This window comes from Desmodus rotundus, chromosome 5, assembly GCF_022682495.2.
Source record: "Desmodus rotundus isolate HL8 chromosome 5, HLdesRot8A.1, whole genome shotgun sequence".
Classification (NCBI taxonomy): domain Eukaryota; kingdom Metazoa; phylum Chordata; class Mammalia; order Chiroptera; family Phyllostomidae; genus Desmodus; species Desmodus rotundus.
In genome coordinates, this window is record NC_071391.1 from 144,833,776 (window position 1) to 144,859,461 (window position 25,686).

Below are 25,686 nucleotides of genomic sequence, written 5' to 3' on the forward strand. Positions count from 1 at the left end.
TGGTTGGGTAGGGTAGTGTGCAGAGGGAGTATAGACGGCGCCCTCTGTGGGTGGTCTGGGGGGCTCTTCAACCTTCTCCTCTCCCAGTCTCTAATGCTTGAACTTGAACTCATGGGGCTCATTTTTTAGGGTTAGGGCAGTGTTTCAGGCATGGGTTCATCTCTTGGGCTACAGTGATTGGTTCGGGGATAGGAAGATGACCGAATGTGGGCCAATCAGAGGCCTTTCCAAGAATTGTTCCAAGAAGAGCTAGTGGTGAAGACATGTGACTCAGGGAGGGAGGGAGGATGGATGGGGATCTAGAGTTTCAGAGGCTATGTTCAGTCACAATGGGAAAACCCTTCTCTGTCTGAGAGAAGAAAGCCAAGCCGAGGTAAGGAGGGAGAAGAGACAGATTGAGAAGGATCTTCATGGCATTGAAGCCCAATTCTAGGCACTGAGAGCCCAGATACATGTGTGAGTGCTCCAATATCCTTCCAATAAAGCCCCACTTTAATTAAGTTTGCCTGTATTGGGTTTCTACCAATTGCAAGAAAGAATAGTCCGACTAACGCACTCATCAACATGCCTGTGTTCTACAACTTCCCAGGAACGCCATTTCCAGATGGCACACTGTGGCTGGGCTCTGAGATGTCAGGTGCCTCTGGAGCGGAAGGGCGCTAAGGAGGAGAGTGGAGTGAAAACACCTTGGCCCAGGAGAAGAAGCAAAACCAGAAGCACATGTAAGTGTGCGCTGTTCTTTCCAGCTTTTTACTGGTTTTGTTCATTGTGTTCTCTGGTAAGGTTCTTTCGAAGAAAGGGCTCTACGGCTAAAATAGTTTTACATTCGCTGGCTCAGAAGATCTTTTTCAGCCTCTCCAGCTCTAACATTCCTTGTTATTACTCTTTCTTAGTCCTCTGGCCTCAGTCTGTGCCCCGTAGAGGCCTAAGAGCTTGCTGTGTTGGAGGGAGGGTCAGGCTCAGGGCAAGAGTATGGAGGAGGAAGGGTGGGAGTTGGGGGTGGGAAATAGGACTAAGCTCCTGCCAAGGCCCTAGCAGTGGCCTCCCTTCCTTCTCCTGACTTCTGCAGACCCCTGCTGAGGCGAGTCTGGAATAAGTCAGTCAGTTGCATCAAGATTCTGCCTTAGCTGGCCATTCTCTCTCTGATGCTCCATCTTAGTCAGAAGGATATATGTGGCATGCAGGGTGGTCTGCGATTCTTGACTCCTGGAACAAAGCCCTGGGAAGGAGGCCTCTTGCCAAGCACAGGTGCTCTGAGGCCCGAGAGAGCTGGGGAGCCTGCCATGAGTGTGGCGGGATGTCAGACCAGAGGGCGAGGCAAGAGGACAGGGAGGAAGCATGTGGGGGTGGGGAATAATAAACTCCTTCATGGCTCTGAAGGCTCTCGGAGGCTGATTTTCAATGATAAATAATCCCAGGATTTGCTCAAAGCTCAACAACAGCCCCTAGTGCCCCACAGTGGGGTGGAGCAGCCCACATGAGGTCTCAGAGCCCCTGAGTGACAGCCTCCCTGTGGCCTTTGCAGAGATGGAGAAGGGGTTCTGAAAACGCACTGGAAGGCACTTCTGCAACCGAAAACAATGTGAGCACCACCTGTGTTTTTACTGAGTTTTTGCAGGTATGTTAACAAGGAATGCTCTGCTTGCAGGGGGGACTTGGAATGTGTACAGCCAGCCATTACTGGACACCTAATAATGTGGGCCATATACCAGTCCTGCACAAAGGGTTTGGGTGCAAGGGAGGAGCATAGGAACCAAGTCATCGTCCCTGAGTTCCAGTTCAGTGGCAGAAGCAAACGCAGGAGCAAGATAGTGGACTAGAATCCAGAGCTTGCTTCGATGCTCTAGGACGGCCTAAGAGTGATGAAGAGGCCCTGGAGGGCCAGATGCATTTGAACTGGTTTGAGCAAGAGCAGGAGATCTGGGCAAGAGGACTGAGTTCTGAATCCTTGCAGAAATCTCGGGAAGCAAACGAGAAACTAAAAGTCCAGCAGGCAGGAGCTGGTGGAAAGAGATAACCCAACCAGCTTGAAGTGTCCTTTGGGAGGGCTGCATGTGAGGGGTGGGCTTCATGCAGGGCCATGGGGTCAGGGGGCAGAGCTCCTGAAGCAACCCCCACAGCATGGAAGCCAGAGGCTGTGCTTTTTTGGTGTTTGTTTTTTGGTTTTTTGTAAAGCTTGTGGCTGGTGGTGGCTGGAAAGGACTTTCCCCAGAAAGCCTGAGCAGCCTGAAAGCTGGGGAGGGTGTGGTGACCCTGGGGTGCAACCCCAGTCCCGATGCCCTTTGCCACTCCACAGCCAGCTGTGGCCTGTGCCCAAGAGGTTTCATACGGAAAGGAATGCTTTCCAGGCAACGTGAAGAAGTCCCAGAAAACCTATCCTTCAAAGAAAATGTCCTTTCTGGGCAGCGATTTTCTGCTGGTGAGCCCCAAGGACTTTTAAAACCTGCAACACCTGACTGTTTAGTCAGCGGCACTGACTTTATTTCCCTTAGATTATCCATAAAAAATGACAACGGCCAACACAACAACAGCCGCCCAGTGTGAGTGAACCAAAATTATTTCTATTTTTGTCAGATTGGCAAAAATAGGTTTTTTGGTGTGCCACAGAAGTTTAGTAATTAGCTTATGTGTGCCATGAGATGAACAAGGTTGAATATCGCTGGTCTAGGTTTTAGTGTGGCTGAAGGGAAGGCAGGGTGGAGTTCAACATCATGAACGGTACACGGTGACCTTTCAAACGTCGCTTTGCCGTGTTTTGGGAGTGCTTTAGGCTCGATGGCCATAGGGGAGTGTAAAGTCATTTTACCCTCATACAATTTGAAAAAAGGTGTCCATTTTCTTCTCATTCTCTGAAGAAGTGAAAAAAACGTGTGTGTTGCGCGGTACTGGCTAGAATATCAGGTGACATGACATCTAATAAGCGACCTGTTATATGTGTTATTCAACCAGTTGCTCTGGGAAAAAAAATATGTTAATTCTTTTCAAATCAACATTTCTAAGCCTCACAGGAAGGATTTTAGCAGAGCAGTAGGAAAAACAAATCACATCTTTCCCAGTTCAGTTCTAGCATTTTCTTCTTTTCCCCTTCTATACTATCCTTGTAGGAAGGAAGAAATTCGTCCCGAGGAGGCAAATTCAGTCCAGTCCATCAGGACTCTCTAAAAGTTCATTTCCCAAACATGGGAACGCTTTGTGCACGTGCTTGAAACCAAAGGTTCTCCATAGAGCACAAGTCCATTGAAAGTCCCCAGGCATCCAGGGGTGGTGTAGGATCTTGTTTGGCTGTTGAATGTGTGGGAGTGATGCCTAGCGGGGGATCCAGGATGGTAGAAATGGGGCCAAAATATGCAGCAGAGAATGCTGGGATTTTGGCTCCACCACCCCCGGAGCCCAGGAGATAAGGCTGGCTAAGGGCCCTGGGGTTATCTCGGGAGGGCGTGAATGATGGAGACTCTGGACAGGGACAGGTTGAGGAAGTGTGCATCTCTGTGGATTTTGCATGTTGTAGTGAAACCCCAGTTCAACTACTGTGGGTCTGAGGATGGAGAAGGTTCAGTCCATCCTGTCCCCCCTTCTTAATTTCCTAAATAAGATGTCATTTCACCTCTCTGGGTCTCCTCTTCCTTGTCTGATGAAGGGATTGAGAGAGGTAATCTTCATGGTGTTTTCAGTGTTAACCTCTTGTGTAGGGCTAGCTGCCTGAGTTGTCAGGCCCTGTGCAAAATAAAACTGCACGGCCCTTATTCAAAAATCAGGGGGGAAGTGCTATTGAAAATCCTCAACTATAAGGCTTTTCCCTTTCTCCTGTGGTCTCTCTCTCCACTTGTCATGATGTTTTTTAATTTACTGTTTAACATTCTAAGTAAAGAAAAGTTAAAATGTAATACCAATCGACATGACTTTTACCATTCATCTGTGTATTATCGGGCAGTGCCTGTTTTAAAGGCTTAAATATAAGAGCACTTGAGTTATATGCATAATCATTGAAATCACAGTTTATATTTGTAGTGTGAACATGCAGATATATTTTGTTTTTACCAGGACAGTAGAGACACAGCACACAACTAACTCAGCTGTTTTCACTTTACCCTTGATATGCACACATTCTACCTACAGTCTCCACCTTTGGTTTCCTGGTAAGTAAGGAGCGACTGAAAAGAAAAGGAACTATGGGTTGCCCTGTCTTTCTCTTTCTTTCTATGTCACCATTTTCAGCATAAATTGTTGACTAACACAAGGAAGTAACAGGAGTAAGAAAGCAAAAACTGATAGAGGAAAACATCACCTGTTTCTATAAAAAGTAATAAGAAAGGAGCCATGATGAGATCTTGTAATATGCAAAAGGTGTTGCATGAAGGAAGAAGGAAAGGAACAGGAAAAACAAATATCAAAGGAAGCACAAGCTCCAAAAAAACGCCGCAGTCTAGTTGACAAATTATGACATTAAAACTGTAAGACAGCACTACGCACTTGTTAGAAAAGCCAAAATTCAAAACACTGACAAGACGAAATGCTGGTGAGGACATGGAGCAACGGGAATTCCCACTTATCATTGATGAAAATGCAAAGTGGGTACAATTTGGCAGCTTCTTACAAAACTAAACATATTCTTACTGCACAATACAGCAATTGCACTTCTAGGGAGAGACTCTCCCCTTTTACCTCCTGTGAAATGAGTTTTGTCCTTCTATGAATAGATGTGTGGGTTTTAAACAATAGTCTCATTATCTGTAGTATCATTTTAAGCTTATGAAGTACAGAAAAAAGACATGTTTATTTAAAAATGATCAAGCTTTTAAAAAGTAAAAATAAATAATGTTAAAACAAAAATAAGGCAGTACTTTTTATCTAAGTTTGAGAATTTTAAAATAGAGAGAAAATGATGGACTTGGAAGACAGGGAAAGGAGATCCAACTAATGAATTATTGAAGGACCAAGAAACTTACTGACATAATCTAATAAAACTTTCCTTAAATAACTGACTTGAGCGAACTTAGTGAAAAGGTAATCTGGGTTCCAGAGAAAACGGGCAGAAATGGTCCTCATGTAGACATTCTGTACTTCATATATACAAAGACGCCTTTGAATATTGTCTGAAGTTAATGATCAGAACCTATGATTTCTTTCTTTTGGACATTTTGCCATTCTTTTATACTTAACCTTCATGAAGATTTTAAAATTTTAGTTATGTTCTTATATATATGACAGAATTGGGTGTTGTTTTGTGATCTAATCTAAACCATTTTTAAAAATTGATACAAGACATGTCTGTCACATTATTTGAGTTTTTCAAATTGCTTATGTAAATTTTTATTATGCAGAGCCTCTGTGGTGTTTTCTCATTCGAGCAACAAGATCAAGTCACCTGTAAGAAATAAGTCAGATGACCTTAGGCTTCTCCACAGCAACATTTTTTGCTAGAAAACAGTGGAACGATAATTCCAAAATCCTCCTAGTAAAAAATGTGATCTACAGATTTTTTCCTTATCCAGACAATCTTTCATTCTCTTACAAAGGCAACTACCTGTTTTGAACATGTAAGAACTCAGGGAATATAGTTCTAGCGAGCCCTTCTTGAGAAATCTACTAGATAATAAAAGTATATCCAATTGCAAGAGGACAGGAAAAACTGTGATAAAAATATTGATGGTGAGCAATGAATGAATCTATTGAATTACAGAACCTAGACCTATGCAAGTATGAGCAGAAACCATTAGAAGGTGGTTGCCTGGCTAATCCAGAATATGCTTGTTTAGTTTCTTTTAGGCGGTCATTATACCAGAGACACAAAATGTAAGCATTTTCTGGAGAATCTGAGATCAATCTGTAGCTCCCCTATCTGAGAAATTCAGGTGTAAGCAGCCATCATTTTGAGGTATGTGGTCTATTAACTAAAGATTGGTCTTTCATAAACCTTGCCTTATAAATATATGCTCAGGGTATAATTCAATGTGTTGTATATTAAATATTTCTACTACACGGACTTATTTCTCATGCATCTGTGCTGAGGGAGAAAAAATTTAAAAGAACAGAAATTTGTAGTTCTCGTCCTGACTGGTGTGGCTCAGTTGGTTGGGTGTTGACCTGCAAGCCAAAATGTCATTCAGTTCCTGGTCAGGGCACATGCCTGGGTTGTGGGCCAAGTCGGACCCCAGCTGGGGGCACATGAGAGGCAACTGATTGATGCTTCTCTTTCATATTGACATTTCTCATCCTCCCTCCTTTCTTTTCTCTCTAAAAATAAATAAATAAAATCTTTAAAAAGAGAATTTGTAGTTCTCAAATTGCACCTAAATCAAATAAGAGTCAGGATACTACTTGAATATAAAAGTCCATTGATTTATGAGGTATCGACACTTGCATTCCTGGAAAATTCAGTGTATTTTACCACCATGTAAAAAGTTATTATCCATAACATACCATCTATTACTTTATTTGTAAATGTATGAATTTTATTTATTTTTTCAGTGACTATGTCTTATTTGTAAATGTTTTATTTTTCATGATAGTTTGGAAGCTTCTTGGGAGCGAGGCTCAGGTCTTTTGTACTTTGAATTTGAATCCCATCTCTGCCACTGAGAAGCTATGAGACCTTGGCAAAGTTACTAAAACTTGCTAAGCTTGATTTTTTTTTCCTTTGGTAAAAATCTATGAATATTATTACCTGCCTGATGATTAAATGAGATACTTTATAGGAAGGCCTTCGCACAGCGCCTGGCCCGACATACACGATCGATAAATACGAACTAGCGCTGTTCTTGTTTTGTGTTGCCATCATTTCCTCGTGCTACAGAATCTCTCGGGGTCTGTCTGCAGGTAAGCGCTGAATCAGTAATCGTCATCTTGAAATAAGGTATTTATGGACATTTATTACTAGTCTTAGAGTAAAAGTGTAATGCCTTGCATTTGCACAGCTCCTGGAGAAGTCATCTGTGCCTTACCACGATCTCACGGGGCAGGTATTACTGGATCATTGGGGTCAGGGATATGGAAAACCAGGTGTGCTGGAAATTAAAACCTCAATTTAGCAAAAAATACAAATGTCACCTATGAATCAGACCTTCCATACCTGTGGCTGAAGCTGGTGTTCCGCAAAGCAGGCACCCAGCAAGCTCAGTTGAGGATAAAGTACTTCCTGTCACCTGCCTGCAGCCCATTTTCTGTACAGTGAGTCAGGCAGCCTTGGCCAACCGCGGTGACAAGCCCAGGTGGCCACATCTGCTCTTGGCATTGCTGTAGTGTGGGGAGCCATGTCCAGGTCCTCTCTGCAAACGCTTAGGGAAGACCTGTACAAACCAGAAATCACAAGCGAGCAGCTGGCCTTCGCACCACCTGCAGGACAGTCCTGCTTCTTCCTGGGGGAGAAGAGGCTTGTTTAAAGACAACAAAGGGTGCTGTTCTGGCTGAGGTCCTCATTGGATCTCCCAGCAGCCAGTGGGCATCTCAGCGTCTTTTTAGATTGCTGGCCCTGATCAACTCAAAGGGGGTATGCCTACAAATGTAGTTACTGAAAAATGCACAGGATTTGGTGAGGAAAACAAGAAAGGTTATTGAGGGATATAGAAGATTTGAGTAAAGAGGGACATATATTATGTTTCTGGATAGGAGGACTTGAAATTCCTGGACTGTCAATAGAGTGAACTCTAGAAGAGGTTGAGATGCAAGCAGAGATCTTGGCCACTTGTAGCTGCAGGCTACATGGGGCACATGGAGAGACCGTGGGCCCTAGTTTCCCGTGAGGCCAGGTCCACAGCGTGGCTTTAACCGTCTTTGCTGAGCAATCTTCCAGCAAGAGAGGCAGAAGGAGGCTGGCTGCAAATTCCCTACCAATGAGGACCCTGGCTGAGTCTTCTGGTGACAGGGAAGGTCTGCAGAAACCAAGGGGGAGAGAATAATGCTACCTGGGGGGACTTTCACCATGAAGCATTAGGGACTTGGGAAACCTGAGGTTCAGGGAAGGCAGCAGTGAAATAAGAGGGAAACCACTGCCTTGCCAGAGACTTACTAATTTGGTGAGGGATCAGCCAGCCTGTTATGCAGATACAATGGAAGAGAAAATGCTTCTACAGCCAAACCACAGACCCTGGCAACTCCTCGCCTCGGAGGCAACAAAAACACATTCACAGGAATTGGCTCCTTTCTTCTGAATTCTACACCTTAAGCTAAAGAAGTCAGTCACGCGAGGGTGGTGTGCTGGAAAATACATCCATAGTCTCAGTAGAAATCTCTGCCCTTCCTTCTCAGATCCCTCCTCCCATGTGCCCATGCTATTCCCAGATCCCATGTGAGTTCTGGGAATGGCCATTAATGACATGACTGATAGTTTCCTTGGTTTTGCTGCCAGAAATCCTTTTTTGGGTTTGAAGCCATTGAAGCACAGACATGAAACACCAAGGAGGAGCTGGGAGGGAGTTAGTGAAGGTAACGTGTGAAGGTTCTCAGTAAACAAAGATTCTGTAGTCTGGTTTGGGAAGTAAAAAGTCTGTCTATCCCATGTTGTCAGGTCTCCCCAGGAGAGAACCACCAAGGCGCCCCTCACGGAGACACAAGGGATTGGGCTGGAATTGCTGTGATGGTGGCACAGCTGGATCAACCTGCCCTGGACCTAAATCCAAACCAGGGTGCCTCTTCCATCCTTTTCTCTGTATCCAAAATCGGACATCAGCACACGGCACCTCTTCAAGTATTATGTTCACCCCACACCCTAAGTGTTTTGATTGCCTTAGTAGGTATGACCTGTTTTTTTTCCAAATAGACCTACTTAGGATCTCGTCACAGTCTTTTTCTGAAGCCAGTTTGTACCAATTATGCAAGTTCAACTTTCAGTAGCTTTGCCTCCAGGGTTTTATTCAATTCTGGACCAAGCATTTCTTGTCCTATTTCAACAATCAGTTAGTACAGACCACTGAGTGTCTGTTACGGGGCTAGATGCTTTTAGGGGGTACAGCCAAGGGATTTGGAGGCCAGTGGGCTTGATTTTGAATCTTGGCTCTGCCTCATTAGCTGAGTGACATTAGATCTACCAATTAACCTTTCTGATTGCATGGTTCTCCAGGCATGACATGGGATAATTCTGGGTTACAGATGATATATAGAAAGAGCCTTAAACATAATCTTTTAATCAGGGGAGGAACAAAAATGCTAGTCTCAAGAACTAGAACAGAAGACAATAACTTGCTCCTGAGATAACTTTTTCCCTCATGGAGCACGTGAAGTAGGGGAGCCAAGACAGTCAGAGAGGACACGCTGGGTGGTGGGAGGAAGCGCATGCTAATATAGTCCAAATGATCACATTGACACCCAGTTTGATCCAGAAAGAATTTGAGATATCATGTAAAAATAGATAAATTAGAGCAAGATAATACATTAGAAGTGACGAGAGTAAAGCAAAACCAAGGGTGGGACATAGAGTGAACATGGGAGGGAGGAGGTCCAGGAAATGCACCCCAGCGAGATCCATTCCACCCACTTGCTTTAAGGGGACACGGATTTGATGCTAAGCTTTCCTGTGGCAACCACCAATAGCCACGATGACAACTATAGGTTACTATAGGGAATGTCAAATACAGGCGAATGATTGGCATGGAGAGGGAGCTGGGTAGGGAAGGCTCCTGTCCTTGGGCAGGGAAAACTATGAGGTTTGAGCAAGGTTTTGAAAGATGTTGGAGCTCTGTGTTCCAGACAGAGGGAGCCACCCCAGCAAAACACAGAGAAAGAGAGAAAAGAAGTTTTCCTGGGATGCAGAGATCCTTCTGGACAGTCTCAAAGTAGGGCAGGCAAATGACTGTGGTCTTTAACACCAGCCTTTAGATTTCACACGAAAGGGAGCAGGGGCTCTCCCTGAGGAGAAAGTGACCTGATGAGAGTGGTATTTGGAGGAAATTATCCTGGAACCACACAGCTGCAAATTTCTCTTTTGCAAATTATAATTCATCACAGCCATTTAGGAAAACACTGTCATGCTTGTCTCTCCTGATGGGCTTCACATCTGGTTCTGCCACTGGCAATACAGAATATTTAGGAAATCTGGGCAGCATTAGTGTCTAATAACCTTTGCTTGAAACACAGTGAAGCAAACCACAGACTCAGAAATGGCACACATCCCTCTGGAGTAATTTAGCCCAGGTGCCCTGTGTGCCAGGAAATCCCACGTTGTAGCATCTATGAGTCTGGACAATGGCATGAGTGTTGAAAACTAGGGAGCTTGAAGTTAGTCTCAGAAAGAAGCATAAACTTAGTGACTCTTACTTTCACTTTGCTTTCCTTGCGTGTATTAAGTTTTGAGAGTTTAAAAGGGCTTTAAAATCATTCCGCATAAAATATTTATAGCACAATTAGCAGAGGTTTTGTTTTTTTTTTAAAGAAAATTATAATTGTGTAGCATGGGGCCATTGTTATCAGTTAAAATCTTTAGATTTCGAATTTAGGCTTGAATTTTGGCTGAATCCATTCGGCCCTCAGAATAAAAGAGGCTAAGAGCTCCTTTGTTGTTCAACAACAGAAGCCTACAGAATGTAAAAACACCAAGTACCACGGGAGCTGAGCATTGGAGAGCAGAGAAGTATTTGAGGGGACATGCACTTTCTGGGTCAAGATGTACTCTTTTCTCACAAGGCTGTAGACGTTCTCTTCTTGACCCCAGTTAGGTGTAATCCATGTGCAGTTCAGCCCCTGAGACAGCTGTTACCAGGCTATTGTGGGGGAAGCATGCCCTTGCTAAACTTTTCGGTGGAGAAGAGGAAAGAGCAAGGTTTTTTGGTTTTGACAGTCACACATATAATACAAGTGGCTGTTTTCTTTGGAGGCCTTTCCCAATGGACTCGTGTGAAGCAAGTTAAATTTGTTGAAAGAGGAGTGATAAGATGAACCACAGACCGATCTTCCATGGTTCGCCCCTAACTTTCAGCTGGGAAGAGAATTTCATTGGCAAATGAAAGAATTCCTGACGAGAGAGTCTTGGTGAGGCTAGATTTTGGAATCTTCCATGTGTGGGTGGACTGTCCAAATTGGGTTATTCACTGTGACCCCAGGTGATTTCTCTTCTCTGTAGGGTTAAAATCTAGAAGAGTTACAGGAAGTGTAGAGTTTTATGGAAAGTCAATTTTTCTTAATGAAAGTCATCCATTTACTTAACAAATATTTATTGAAAGCCCTGTGCTAGCTGCTGTGCTTGGTGCTGGAAGTGCTAGGGGCTATATTGACAAATGAGAAATCATGGCCCATCAATCATTGATGCGACACAGGGCAGAGCAGCAATTCTCAAAGTGTATAACATGATGATGCCAATTTCATGAAATTTTCTTGCCCTCACACAAATAAACAAAGAAGGTAAAGACCAGGATTTTCTTTTTCAAACAAGTTAGGGAAAGAGTATATACTCTGTTTTGGAGACACACATAGACACCAAATAAAGGCTTTGAAATATTCTGCTGTCTGCAGCTGCACCAGCCTGAATGCTCCCAACCTCGTCTGATCTCGGAAGCTAAGCAGGGTCGGTCCCGGTTAGTACTTGGATGAGAATAATTCTGCTATAAATAATTGTGCCATTCTTTGTTCAACCCAGCATTTATCAAAAGCATTTAGCTTTGGAAATCCGGTGGCTTGTATCTTGGGGACTAGTTTTCTGTGACACTTTGTAAAAACACCTTGGTGGAGGCAACTCAGTGGAAATTAACGTGTCAAAACCTCTCATTTACACAATAGATAAATTGTTGGATTTGATTTGCTAAGATTTTGTTAGGGATTTTTTACATCTATGTTCATGAACAATATTTGTCTAAGTTTTCCTTTACTGTAATGTTCTTAATCTGGTTTGTCTTGAAGGTAACGCTGGCTTCTTAGAATAAGTTAAAACATGTCCTCTCTGCTAGTTTTTGGAAGAACTTGTGGGGAGATGGTATCATTTCTTCCTTAACGTTTGGTAGACTTCATCAGCAAAACCACCTGGGCCTGATGAATTCTTTTTTTTTTTTTTTGAAGGTTATTAACCATTGATTACATTTCTTTATTAGATGTAAGCCTAATGAGGTGTTCTATTTCTCTGTGTGTGAGTTTTGGAAGTTTGTGTCTTTTAAAGAAATGGGCCATTTCAACTAAGTTACCAACAATGAATTTGAAAATGGAGAAAGTGGGGGCCCGAAAGCCTAAAATACTTCCCACCTGGCGTTCTACAGAAAGCGTTCACTACCTTGCTCTAGAAGACCTTCAGGTGATGATGATCACATGGGTTCAATGTCAGCGTCTATGTTTATGATCGCGAGGTCAAATGAGGATTTCGAACACAGGTTTCTTGGGAGTGTGAAAGTGGTGAGTTGATTAATCGCATGGGAGATTTGAGAACAAATCATGCAACATGCAATCGAACCTGCCCCAAAGGAGACGGACCATATTCACACCGGGGCCCACAAGGCATGGGCGTCTGTCCGCGTGCGCACTGCAGCTCAGTGACGACAACTGGAGGGCTCACGGCAATACAAAGGTTTCTATGTCCAATTTCTGTCCCGGGAATAGTGAAATCAGATACTCAAGTCATGCTGCTTCCAGTAATATCACAATGCTAATCTATCTTCAACGGAAGATAATCATCTTTACCTAATTAGCAAGTGACACCTTATTAGAGTCGACATTAAAGAATTGCCCTCCAGCAGAGTTTTAGTTGAGCATGAGATAAATCTCCTAAACCAGTAAACAAAGCGGTGCCTTAGCTGTACCATTTCAAACAGTCTACCTTTGAGTGCTCTGAGCAGGAGCCGCAGACTGTCCTTCTCAGGGGTCCTCAGGAATCCCTGGGTGTTCTTTACCATCTTGCCTGCTCCTGCCGTGGGCCCATGAGTGACACCAGGGTGAGGTCTACTAGCAACCCCTCCCCCCAAACAAGAGCCTGTCCATGACTCTTCCCTCCTGTTGAGATTCTTGTTGACACGCTTTCTTGCCTGAGGGCCGCTGTTAAAACTCATTATATTACACAGAATCTAATTACATTGATCCCCTTAAGGGAAAAAGTGCAGGTCTTGGTCCTATTCTTTCTAAGCAGCATCTTGAGTCCCTTGGACATTTCCCACCCCCCACCCCACCCCCAGGAGTTCTGTACCAAGCAGTGGTGTTGGGAAAAGCAGTTTTTGTTAAGCCACAGAAGTGTTTTGTTACATTCTTCACCCAGGACAACAGACAGTCCAGGAGTCCACTGAGTAGGATGGATGAACCCTGGGTAGGACTCTTGATACTGGTTGAAGTTAGCAGCAGTGCAAACATTCTGTTCGTCCCTTTTAAATGTACAGAAACTAGGAGAAGACAATCACGCACTTCCAGGTCTTTTGTGAGATAAAAGTATGGGTAATGTACAATTTAGCTTGATGCAATTTGAAGCCATTTGAAAGAAAAGAGCATAAAGTGCTTGAAGGCAACATTCATTTCTGCGTTTTTGTTACAGTTTTATTGGAATAGAATTTACATTCTGTACAATTCATTCAATCAAAGTGTATAATTCAATGGGTTTAGTATAGTCACAGAGTTGTGCAACCCTTACCACAATCAATTTTAGAACATTTCAGCAACTCAGAAAGAAATCCCATACCCACAAGCTATTATCCTCCAATTTCCTCATCCCCCTTAGCCCTGAGCTAACCTACTTTTGCCTGTCTATATAGTACACATTCTGGACAGTTCAAATAAATGGAATCAGATAATGTGTGTTTTTTTGTGATTGGTCTCTTTCACTTAGCATGTGGTTTGCAAGGATCTTCATGTTACAGTATATGTCAGCAGTCCATTCCTTCTTACAGACAAATCGAATTCCGTTGAATGGATAGACCACATTTGGTTTATCCAGCTACCAGCTGATGAACACTTGGGTTGTTTCCACCTTTTGGCTGCCATGAATAATGTCACCGTAAACATTCATGTAAAATTTTTGTGTAGACATGTTTCATTTCTCTTGATTACGTATCAGGAAGCAGAATTGCTGGGTCGAATGAAAAGTCTGTATTTAAAGTTTTGAGGAACTAACAGACTATTTTTCAAAGTGGCTGCTCCATTGTTATATTCCCGCCATCAGTGTAAGAGGGCTCCATAATTTTCCCATCTTCACAAGTATGCTATTATTCATAATTATTATGAATAATAACATACCTGTCATTCAACCTTTTGATTACAGCCTTTCCTAGCTGGTGTGAAGTGGTATCTCATCATGGATTTGATTTGTGTTTTTCTAATGACTATTAATCTTGAGTGTCTTTTTTCACAGAAATATCTATTTATATTTTTTGCCAATTTTGAAATGGGTTGTCTATTTATTATTGAGTTGTAATAATTCTTTATATATTCAAGACATAAATTCTTTATAGATATCTAATTTGCAAATATTTTCTTTCACTCTATGAGTTGTCTTTTGACTTTATTTTTTAATTGATTATGCTATTATAATTGTCCCATTCCTCCCCCCCATTATTCCCCTCCACCTTGTCCCTCCTCCCACCATCATTCCCCCACCTTAATTCATGTCCATGGGTCATACATATAAGTTCTTTGGCTTCTCCATTTCCTATACTATTCTTATTTTCTCCCTGTCTATTGTGTACCTACCATTTATGTTTCTTATTCCCTGTACCTTTTCCCCAACTCTTTCCCCTTCCCCTCCCCACTGATAACCCTCCATGTGATCTCTATTTCTGTGAATCTGTCCCTGTTCTAGTTGTTTGCTTAGTTCGTTTTTTGGGGTTTTTTTTTTTTGGTTCGGTTGTTGATAGTTGTGAGTTTGTTGTCATTTTACTGTTCATATTTTTGATCTTCTTTTTCTTAGGTAAGTCCCTTTAACATTTCATGTAATAAGGGCTAGGTGATAATAAACTTCTTTAACTTGACCTTATCTGGGAAGCACTTTATCTGCCCTTCCATTCTAAATGATAGCTTTGCTGGATAGAGTAATCTTGGATGTAGGACCTTGCCTTTTATGACTTCAAATACTTCTTTCCAGCCCCTTCTTGCCTGTAAGGTTTCTTTTGAGAAATCAGCTGATAGTCTTATGGGAACTCCTTTGTAGGTAACTCTCCTTTTCTCTTGCTGCTTTTAAGATTCTTGCCTTGTCTTTAATCATGGGAAATGTAATTATGGTGTGTCATGGTGTGTGCTTCCTTGGGTCCAACTTCTTTGGGACTCTCTGAGCTTCTTGGACATGCTGGAAATCTATTTCCTTTGCCAGATTGGGGAAGTTCTCCTTCATTATGTTTTCAAATAACTTTTCAATTTCTGTCTCTTCCTCTTCTCCTTCTGGCACCCCTATGGTTTGGATGTTGGAATATTTAAAGTTGTCCTTGAGGTTCCTAAGCCTCTCCTCATTTTTTTGAATTCTTGTTTCTTCATTCCATTCTGGTTAAATTCTCCCTTCTGCTCCAAGCTGCCGATTTGAGTCCATGTTTCCTTCCCTTCACTGTTGGTTCCCTTTATCTCACTTTTCAAAGTCTTCACTTTTTCCTCTATTTTATGACCATATTCAACCATTTCTGTAAGCATCCTGATTACCAGTGTTTTGAACTATGCATCTGATTGGTTGGCTATCTCTTCATTGCTTAGTTCTATTTTTTCTGGAGCTTTGACCTATTCTTTCATTTGGGTCATATTTCTTTGTCTGGGCACACCTGTTACATAGTAAGGGGTGGAGCCTTAGGTATTCACCAGGGTGAAGCAACCCACTTCCCTGCACTGTGGTGCTATATGTGGGGGAGGGGTCCAAGAGGAAACAATGCCACTTGCTCAGCTCTTTGCTTTCAGTCACTTCCCCTGCTACCCACAATCAAATTGGGCCCTTCTGGTGCTGATTCCTGGGTGGGTTGGTTTGTGTATGTTCTAAGACTGTGTGGTTCTCTCCAATGAAGTCTCCTGTGAGGCTGGGAGTTTCTCCTGCTGCCTCAACCCCCACAGGATTTTTCAGTCAGAGGTTTTGAGGCTTTATTTCCCTGCACTGGAACCCTGTGTTGTGAGGTCTGTCTCACTCCCCAGTTGTTCCTCCCAGTTTTTCCATACACAAATGTGGAACTGCCTGCTCCACCAGCTGCCACCTCACCTGGTCCCCCAGCCACTGCCTTGCCCACCCTGGTCCTCTAGCTGTCGCCTTGCCAGGAGTCCTCTCTGTCCCAGCTGCCTATGTCCGCCCCTCCTACAGGTCAGGATGAATGTTTCTTCTTTAATTTCTTGGTTATTGGACTTCCATACAGTTCAATTTTCAGGCAGATATGGTTATTTTTTTATTTTAAATTTGTTGTTGTCCTTCTTTTGGTTGTGTGAGGAGGCAAAGTGTATCTACCTATGCCTCCATCTGGGCCAAAAGTCTGACTTTCTTGATGGTGTTCTTTGAACACAACTCTGTGAAGCACAAAACTTTTAAATTTTGTTGAAGTTCAACTCATCGATTTTTCCCCTTTGGTTGCTGGTGTCATATCTAAGAACCTACTGCTAAATTCAAGGTCATGAAGATTTACCCTTACCCTTTCTTGTAAGAGTGTTATAGGTCTTTGATCCATTTTGAGTTAATGTTTGTATATGATTTGAGGTGAGAATCCAGTTTCATTCTCTTACCTCTGGCTATCTAGTCGCCCGAGCACCACTTGCTAAAGACTGACTTCCCCACGGAATGGTTTTGGTACCCTTGTTGAAAATCAATTGACCATAGATACATGGGTTTAATTCTGGATTCTCAGTTCAATTTCATTGATCAGTTTGCCCACTCTTCTGCCAGTAACATTCTGCCAGTAATCATACTGATTACAGTTGATTTCAAAATCAGGATGTTCTCTTCAAATCTGTTGTTCTCTTTTAACATTGTTTTGACTCTTGGGGCCCCTTGAATTTCCGTATGAATTTTAGTATCCGGCTTATCAATATGTCCTAGAAGCCTGCTGGGATTCTGATAGAGATTGTGTTAAATCTGTAGGTCATGTGGGGGAGTACTAGCAACTTAACAATATTAAGTCTTCCAGTCCATCAACACTGGTGTTTTCCCATTTATTTAAATCTTAAAATTCCCTCAACAATGTCTTGTAGTTTCCAGAATATAAGCGCCCCCGCCGAGCACTGAACATGCCCACGACACATGGGCGTTACAGTCCTCAGCCACGTGGTCTCTCCCCCTCACTGCCTATGCAACACAGACCATAACTCAGTCCCAATTTCTTCTCTATTTTGCACAGAGGACATGCTGAGTATGGGCTTGTTGAATAAGTCAGGAGCAGATAGATTCCTCGCTCTGTGTTTTGTATCCCCGAGATGAGAGCAGCAGCAGGATCCTGTTCAGGTCATTAACAACCAGGTTGCACAAAGCAGATGCTGGCTTGTCACACACAGGCTGCTTCTGGAGTCCTTCATTTTGACAGAAAAATGAGTTCTCATTTATATCCACAGCCTTTCCCTGAAAGGAGCCACCTCTTCCAGAGTCTCCAAAGAAGGAGGGGAGGTTGCCCCGAGCCCCTGGCGCTTACAACCCCTCGCAGGTCTGCACGCACAGTCTGGCTGCTGAGCTGGGCTGGGTCAGCACAGGGAAGGCTGGACTCTCTGGCATGCAGGCCCACAGATGTGCAGTCAGCTCAAACCACAAAGCCTCTTAGGAAATGTGTGTGGGGTTTGCAAGGTCAGCCAGAGGCACAACCAGAGCTTTTGTCTTTGGTCTCTCACTAACCTTCGCCTTCCTCTGGCCAGTCCGCCCGGATCTTTGGTTCCCCGGGCACTTGTCTCTGAGCACCAGACTTCAACCTCTGAGGCCTGTTCTAACCCTACCTGAACTCCCCTCCCTGGGAAAGGCCCCCAGAGAGGATGTGCCCTGTCTCTTTTTTAACATTCAAAACCAATTAAACAAATGGAACAGATTTTAATAAAGTATTGAGTGTTTTTGTAATAAAGGCTAAGGGAACAAATGTATGCCAGACAGCCAAGGACGTGGTTCCCGGTTCCTCCTTGCCAAGCAAGCAGTAATTGAGGTGAATCCTGTGGATTGCTGGGAACTAGATCTGAAAGAAGACAGGGCGAAGCTCCTTGTGGATGGTGCAAAAAGCCCCCAGTCTGGGTGCCACCCTAGCCTGGTGTCTGCCTGTGAGACCTTAGGCAAGATAAGGAGAATTAATTAAGTTAATTAACCTCCTGAGCCACCGGTTCCTCATTTGCAGAACAGGAAGATACCTACCTCACCTGTTTCCTATTAGGTTATATGAACTGACATATGTGCTGGCACAAGGCAAACACTCAGTAAACCTAAGTTTCCCTTCCTTTTCCATGAAGGAGGTATTGAGGATGACAGAACTGCACCTCAGATTCGGGCACAGGCAGAAACGAGGACAAATATTTATGGGGTTTCCACCAAGTACAGGAGCCCTGGTCCGGCGGAGGATGCAGACACACACAGAGGCAATAGAGACAGGCTCATGGGACCATAGTAAGAGTAATATCAGGTGCTTATGAGCTCACAGTGGGGACAGCTACTCCTGGGGCTGCAGGGAAGGGAAGGTTTCTGCAGGCAGTTCGCTATAAGCTGAGGTCAGAGGATTAATAAGAATGACCCGGGCAAAGTGTGTGGGGCAATATTCTGGACAGATGAAACAAATAAATGTGAAGACCTGGATACAAGAAATCCTTGTGCATTAATGGATCATGAATAATAAAAGTAGCAATAATAACATTGGTTATGGACCTACGATATCCTGAGCACTCTGTGAAATACCGTATATACATTGTTTCATTAATCCTCACAACTCTTTCAGCAATGTATTGTTAGTTCTCCAGATGAGAAAACTGAGACTCAGAGAGATCACAGAGCTGGCAGGTGCTAGGGGAGGTTTTTAACAAGACCCTTTGGGTACCGGAGTCAGCACTCCCTGGACAGAGCTGCCCTTAGTAACTGACTGTGACTGAGGAAGAGCTCTCTTAGATGTTGGGAGGCCAGTTGCTCTGGCAAGCCTGTTAAATCAACATCCGTTTGGCCTCTCTCACTCTGCCCTTTCCCCCACTTGACTGGCTTGCAGATAGATGCCCCTTAGGTCAGTGCAGATCACTCCCATGCTTAACTAAACAACAACTCTCAGAACACTACCTGTTCAAGGTGTGTGGGGAGGGGCCCGCCTCACCTGGTGAGCACTGCATAGCTCCAGGGGGCTCCAGCCACACAGAAGACCATGCGAGTAGTACCCTCCAGGGTTCTGCAAAGGCAGCCTTGTGAAACTCGAATGACATGATATGCTAGGTTTATTGAGAAAGTACATCATTGGCTGGGTTTGGGAGCTCATCTTTTTTTCAGAGTTTTGTAAAAATCTCTCTCTTGTAACAGTTTGGTCTAATTCAAGGCATACTAATGAGTAAGATGCTGAAGAGATAATTGTCATAGCTTAAGTAAAAATAGTTTCAGTCTTCAAATAAGAAGTAGATTTGACAGAGAAAACAGTTCACCTTGCAAAGTTGCACCCAACCTGACATCTTTTACTGTCCAATTACCTGCCATTATCTGAAAAATAAACATTCATTACAAGCACATGAAAAGATATGCCACACCACTAGCCATTGGGGAAATTTAAGTCAAAGTCACAATGAGATATGGCGTTGCACCCACCAGGATGGTTACAATCAAAAAAGCAAATAATAACAAGTGTTGCCAAGGAAGTGAAGAGATTGGTGCCCTCATACACCACTGGTGGGCTGGTGGGAATGTAAAATGGTTCAGCTATTCCACACAGTTGACAGACGTGTGATTTTCAAGCTGTGCAAGGGACACCCATGGGTGGGGACAGTGAGGTTGGGCTGAGCGTGAGAAGTAGAGTTGCGGATCAGGTGAGCTCTGGTTGGTTTGAGTCAACACACATTTTGGACTCATGTACTTGCTTTCTCTGGGCAAAAAACCCCCCGGGGGGGGGGATTTCTCTGTCAAAATCCATTGCCCTCAGACGTGTGGTTCTAAGATTCAAGGGACAGTGGACAAAACATTTTTCTCGACCTCAGCACCCAGTGGGCTGATGTATCCCTTAGAAGAATGCCCGTATTTCAAACAGAAGTGGTAACTCCCGCTGCCAAGATCTTCTTGTTTCGCTGTTGACTCTTTGCTGAAGAATGCTGTTACAAGGTGTCTGTTTACAGCACTAATCGCTAATGAGCAAGTGAGAAATACTGCTCTTGGCTAAAATATATTCTGTTGCTGGAAAACAACACAGCTGAAGTGTTTATGAACTAATCAGAAAACACTATCACGATACTAATATTGTACAAGATGTCCTGGTCCCTAGAAATGCTCCCACCCTCACCCGAGACTGTCTTTAGAAGCAAAAGTTGTTTCTCAACATAATCTAGGTTTGTTCTCCATTTGTCTTAACAAGGAATGACATAAATTTACCAGACAAAGGAGTTCCAGTTTTGGTTCCCTGTGTTTAATCTGCATGGACAGAAAGCTGTAAATATCATACGTAAGTGGTTGTTGCCGGCTGGCCTTGGAGGGGCCCCTTCGTTAAGGTCCATGGTTCGCTGGTTTCTTGTGTGTCATCCAAGGGCCAAGAGGCTGCTTGCCCATCATGGCTATGAAGCCTGGCAAACAAAAGCCCAGAAGCCGTGTTGAAGGATGATGTGACCTTCGACCTCCACTAGCAAGGCCTGAAGGGAAGGAGGCAAGGTCAGGCTTCAGTAATGTTTAATGACAGATCTTGTTAGGGTTAAAAAAACAGCTCTGGCATCCAGCTGGGACTTCCTCTGGGGAGGCATTCAGAAGGCCTTCAGTGGCAGTCCTCAGGCCCCATGCAGGGCTGCACCAGGTGCCTACTGAGCTGTGGTCCTGAGCCGGCTCCTGCCAAGGACCCCCACCTGTGTCAGTCTGAGTCACTAGGAAGATTCATTCATTTATTTTTTTTTCCCTGTAGCCACCAGCACGTCTCAACCCTCCCGACGCTGTGGCGAGGTTCTGACGGCAGCAAGGCACTGATCCTGGATTTCTTTGATAAACGCAGTCCTCGAGAAACTGACACAGGCTTAGCGATCTTGTCAAAGGGACCCCAGGGAGCTCTCTGGTCCCTCCCACCACGTGACGCTGTGGCGTGGCAAGAAGACCGCTGTCTGCAACCCAGGAAGTGGGCTCTCACCCAAACCTAACCACACTGGCACCGGGGTCTTGGACCTCCAGTCTCCAGATCTGTGAGAAATAAACTTCTGTTGTTCATAGGCCTCCCCGTCTATGGTCTTTTTGTTATGGCAGCCTGAGCGGACTAAGGCAGCACCTTACATAAATGTCAGGAGCTTTAAGCCAGGTGCGATTAGTGTTTAAATTACCAGCTGAACACAGGTGAGATGAAGATCTAGAACACTGAAATTTTCAAACAAACCTCCGAGCGAGAGGATCAAGCCACAAGCAGAAGGCCTTCTTTATCTCCATGTCTGAATCATCGCCACCTGGCACCGCATGTGTTTTTGGCATCTGAATAGATACCAATGATCCGTTTTGTTTATGCCAAAAAAGAAAGAGACACACATTCCCTTGGCATCTCTAGATTTAGCAGCGTGGCGCTCACTGATCTTTGCAGCCGTTTGGCATTTCACCGAGGCGCGGATTGGAGCAGCCCAGGCCCTGGCGTCTGCTCCTGAAGCGTTCTTCTGCACCGGCACGCCTGCATGCATTTCCCGGTCCTTCCTACCTCTTTGCTTTTCCTGTTTTTCTCCTTCCAGCACCTGTGGGTAAACACTCCCCAAGACTCTAGCTGTCCCCCTCCTGTCCGTTTGTCATCATCTACGACTATTGTCATGAACGACCCACGTATGTTTATTAACAGTAACATTCTCTCAGCTACTAACACAGGCCCCACTTTCTGCTTGTTGAGCGTCTGTATTTCCACCAGAGAATCATAATTTTTAGTTTCTGACTGCATTATCTGATCCCCAAGCCTGTTTTTTCAAGGATACTTTTAAAAAATTAGTATGTAACAGAAGTACAGAGAAGTGTACCATATAATAAGTGTACAGTTCCAGGAGTTTTCACAAAAGGAACACACCCTTGTAACCAGCACCTATATCGAGAAACAGGACATTTCTCAGCATCTCAGTACCCTCTCATTACCCACCTCACCCCAAGAGTAACCACTATCCTGATTATTAACACAATAGATTAGTTTTTCCTCTTTTTGAACTTCATGTAAATGGAATCATATTAGTGTTTTTTTGACTTTTCCCATTCAACATCATATTTATATCATTGCTAGTTATTGCATGTAGAGGTAGTTTATTCATCCTTATTACTGTGTAATACTTCATTATGTGAATGTGCCATGTTGTTAAAATCCATACTATTATTGCTGAACATTTGGGTGGTTTCCAGTCTCAAGCTCTCATAAATAATGCTGCTTTGAACATTCTTGTAAAGTTTTTTTTGGTGCACATATGCATTTCTCTTGGGTTCATGCCCAGGAATGGAATTACTTAATCTCATGATGTGTCTATGTTCAGATATTCTTTTATTCTCAACTTATATACTTCTCATAATGGTCTTCCCATTTTTCCTGTCAATCAGGTTTGCCACTTTGGAGTCCCTTTTACTTCCTTCCTCTAAGCCACTTCAGTGAGTCACTATATCAGTTTGGTGCTCCCTTAAAATTAATTCTTACACATGTTTCGTTCTTAGAGCTATCACCTCTGTTTAGGCTCCACTTCGCTCATCACAAAAGCTTCTCAGTAGCGTTTCCTACCTCTCATCTCTCCTTTGGCCATATCCCTACCATAGCCACCCTGTTAAAACACAACACAAACCCACTCCTTGGCTCAAAAACACCCAAGGGTGCCCCAGTGTATTCAGAATGAGGCCCAAACTCCTTGTATTCAAGACCTTCCAGGATCCAGCACTCACTGCTCACAGAGGGTTTCACGCAACCTGGGCTGCACTGGTACTGTGCCCTTTGCTGTTGTTCCCAAAGCTCCTGCTTTCTTTCTTTGTGCTGTAATGTCCAGAGTTCTTTTCCCCAGCAGCTTTTCCTGGTGACATTCTCTCTGGGAGGTTTTCCATGATCCCCTCTCGGAGCACCTCTTCTTAATGTTATCCTGTGTTATTAATAAAATTATCTGTGTATATATTTGTTTCCAATTCTAGATTGTAAGGTTCTGGAGGATAGGGGCTCTGGTCTTATGCCTCTTTGTATCTATCCACAGGGCCTTACACATAGTTGGGTCTCAACGTTCATTCATTTATTTATTTATTATTAAGAAGAAATTAGTAAGTAAGTAACAGTAATAACTACAAATTATTAAATGCTGCAGTAAGTACTGAACATGCATTATCTCAGATGTCATGGATTTGTAAGGGTTAAATGAGACATTGCAAGTAAAGACCTTTATACATGCTGGTACTCAGTAAGGAGTAGCAATTATTATTGTTATTGTTATTATTATTATTCTAAGTTAACAGGTGAGAAAACTGAAGCAGGGAGAGATTAAGTCCCTTGGTCATAATTTCATAGCCAGATGGCACTGGAACTTGAGCCCAGGAGTCTGCCTGTTCTGCCTAATTTCTTTCACTTAGCATAATGATTTTGAGATTCAGTCATGTCACTGTGTATATTGATAGTTCCTCTCTTCAACTGATAAACAGTATTCCACGGTATTGATATATTACAATTTATAGATCCATTCACCTGTTGATGGACATTTGGATTGCTTCCAATTTTTGCCTAGCACAGAAAAGCTCCTGAGAACATTCATATGCAGTCTTTGCAGGGACAAATATTTTATTCTTTTGGTTAAATGTCTAGGAATGGAATGGCTGGGTTGTATGGTTGGTGCATATTCAACTTTTAAGAAACTTCCAAATTGTTTTGGTGGTGCTGTACCATTTTATATTCCTATCATCAATGCACAAAAATTCCAGTTTCTCCACATAATTGTGAACACTTAGTATGTTCAGCCTTTTTAATTTTAGCCCATCTAATGAGTGTGTAGTAGTACCTCATGTGGTTTCAGGTGGCATTGTGATACCTATGTCACGACCATGACTAATGATGTTGGACATCTCCGGGTGTATTTATTGGCCATTCACACCACTTCTTTGATGAAGAGTTTGCTCGTATCCTTTTGAATTCTAAGAGTTCTCTCTATATTTTAGATGCAAGTCCTTTATTAAATAAATGTGTTGTAAATATTTTCTACCGATCTTTTATTATTTTTTATCATTTTTGTTTTCTTACTGGTGTTTTTCAAAGAGCAAAAGTTTTAAATGTTGACAAAGTTTAATATCAATGTTTTTTTTCTTTTATGGATAGTGCTTTTGGTATATATCTAAGAAATCTTTGCTTGACCTAAGGTCTCAAATATTTTTCCTGTATTTTTTTCTAGAAGTTTCATAGTGTCAGGTTTTACATTATGCAATAGGATACATTTTGAGTTGATTTTTGTGTGCTATAGTAAGGACTGATGTTTATTTTTTAAAATATAGATACTTAGTTGATTGAATATTTATTGAAAAGGCTTTCCCTTCCCCATTGAATTGAATTGTCATCTTTGTCAAAAATCAGTTGGTCTATTTCCTAACTCTATTTTGTTTCATTGATCTATATGTCTATTCCTAAGCAACACTAAAGTGTCTGAATTACTAAAGCTTTATAGTAAGTATTGCAATGAAGTGGAATAAGTCCACCAACCATGTTCTTTTCAAAAATTGTTTTGGCTATTCTACATTCTTTGAATTTCCACATAAATCTTAGAATTAGCTTGTTAATTTCTACAAAAATGCTTGTGGGAATTTTGATTGAGTTTGTGTTGGATATTGGGAAGAATTTGGGCCACATTGCCATTTTTAATACTATAGAGTTTTCAAATCTCTAAACATGTTATATCTTTCCATTTATGTAGATCAGAGAAGCTGGGGTAGGAGGCAAAATATTTTGATATTAATGTTAAACCATTGTGAGTCTTATAATTTTTATTCAACTGTTAGTGTAAAAAGATGGAAAATTTTTCCTCCTCTTCCTTTTCTTTCTTTTTCTTCTTGCAAATTTATCACAGACTCAGATTTTAAATAATATTCTACCATTGTCTTCTATTGTTCAAAAATTTTATTAGCTTGTAAATATTTACTCTCTTTGGAACTGTGTTGACAAATGAAGCATGATAACGCATTGTCCAATATGGAAACATAGAGCTGGAACTGGCATAGTGACGAATATCCATATTAGGGTCTATATAATACCATTCTCACAGGATTGCTATGAGACCCAAATGAGCTAAAGCATGGAGAAGTCACTCTAAAACTTCAGAGTGCCGCCATTAATGTTTTTATTTAAAAGAGGTGCCCCAATAATCTTTTTGTTGTATTTAATTGATGTGAGTTATTCTTTAAGGTAAAAGCAAGTGAAAAATGCAACAAACCAACTGTGGCAGAGACAGCTAGGTGACCATCAATAATTCATGCTTCCTTTCCACACTGCAGAGTCCTGTCGGGAGGTAGCTGCTCAGCTAGAAATGACATTTCCTGGTCACTATGCATTCAGGTGGGGCTGTGTGACTAGCTTGGTTGGTAGAAAGTGAGCTGGGGTAACTGTCACTTCCAGGCTAAGGTGGTTGAGTATCCCATGTACCTTCCCTATACTGTAGCACCCTTTATGGTGACTTTGGGCACCCCATGTTGAAGAGGGGACATTGCAAGAGTGGAAGCAGATTGGGTCTTCAAGTAACCACTTGGGGAAGAGGAGAGCTCCTTCA

At 42.8% G+C, this 25,686-nt stretch overlaps 1 long non-coding RNA gene across 1 annotated transcript; it reads left to right on the plus strand.

Moving 5' to 3' along the window:
• On the plus strand, positions 1–25,686 carry LOC123478929 (uncharacterized). Its single transcript, XR_006654345.3, has 4 exons — positions 1–456; positions 590–722; positions 1,526–1,618; positions 20,874–25,686. It is a non-coding gene; the product is annotated as an uncharacterized lncRNA (long non-coding RNA).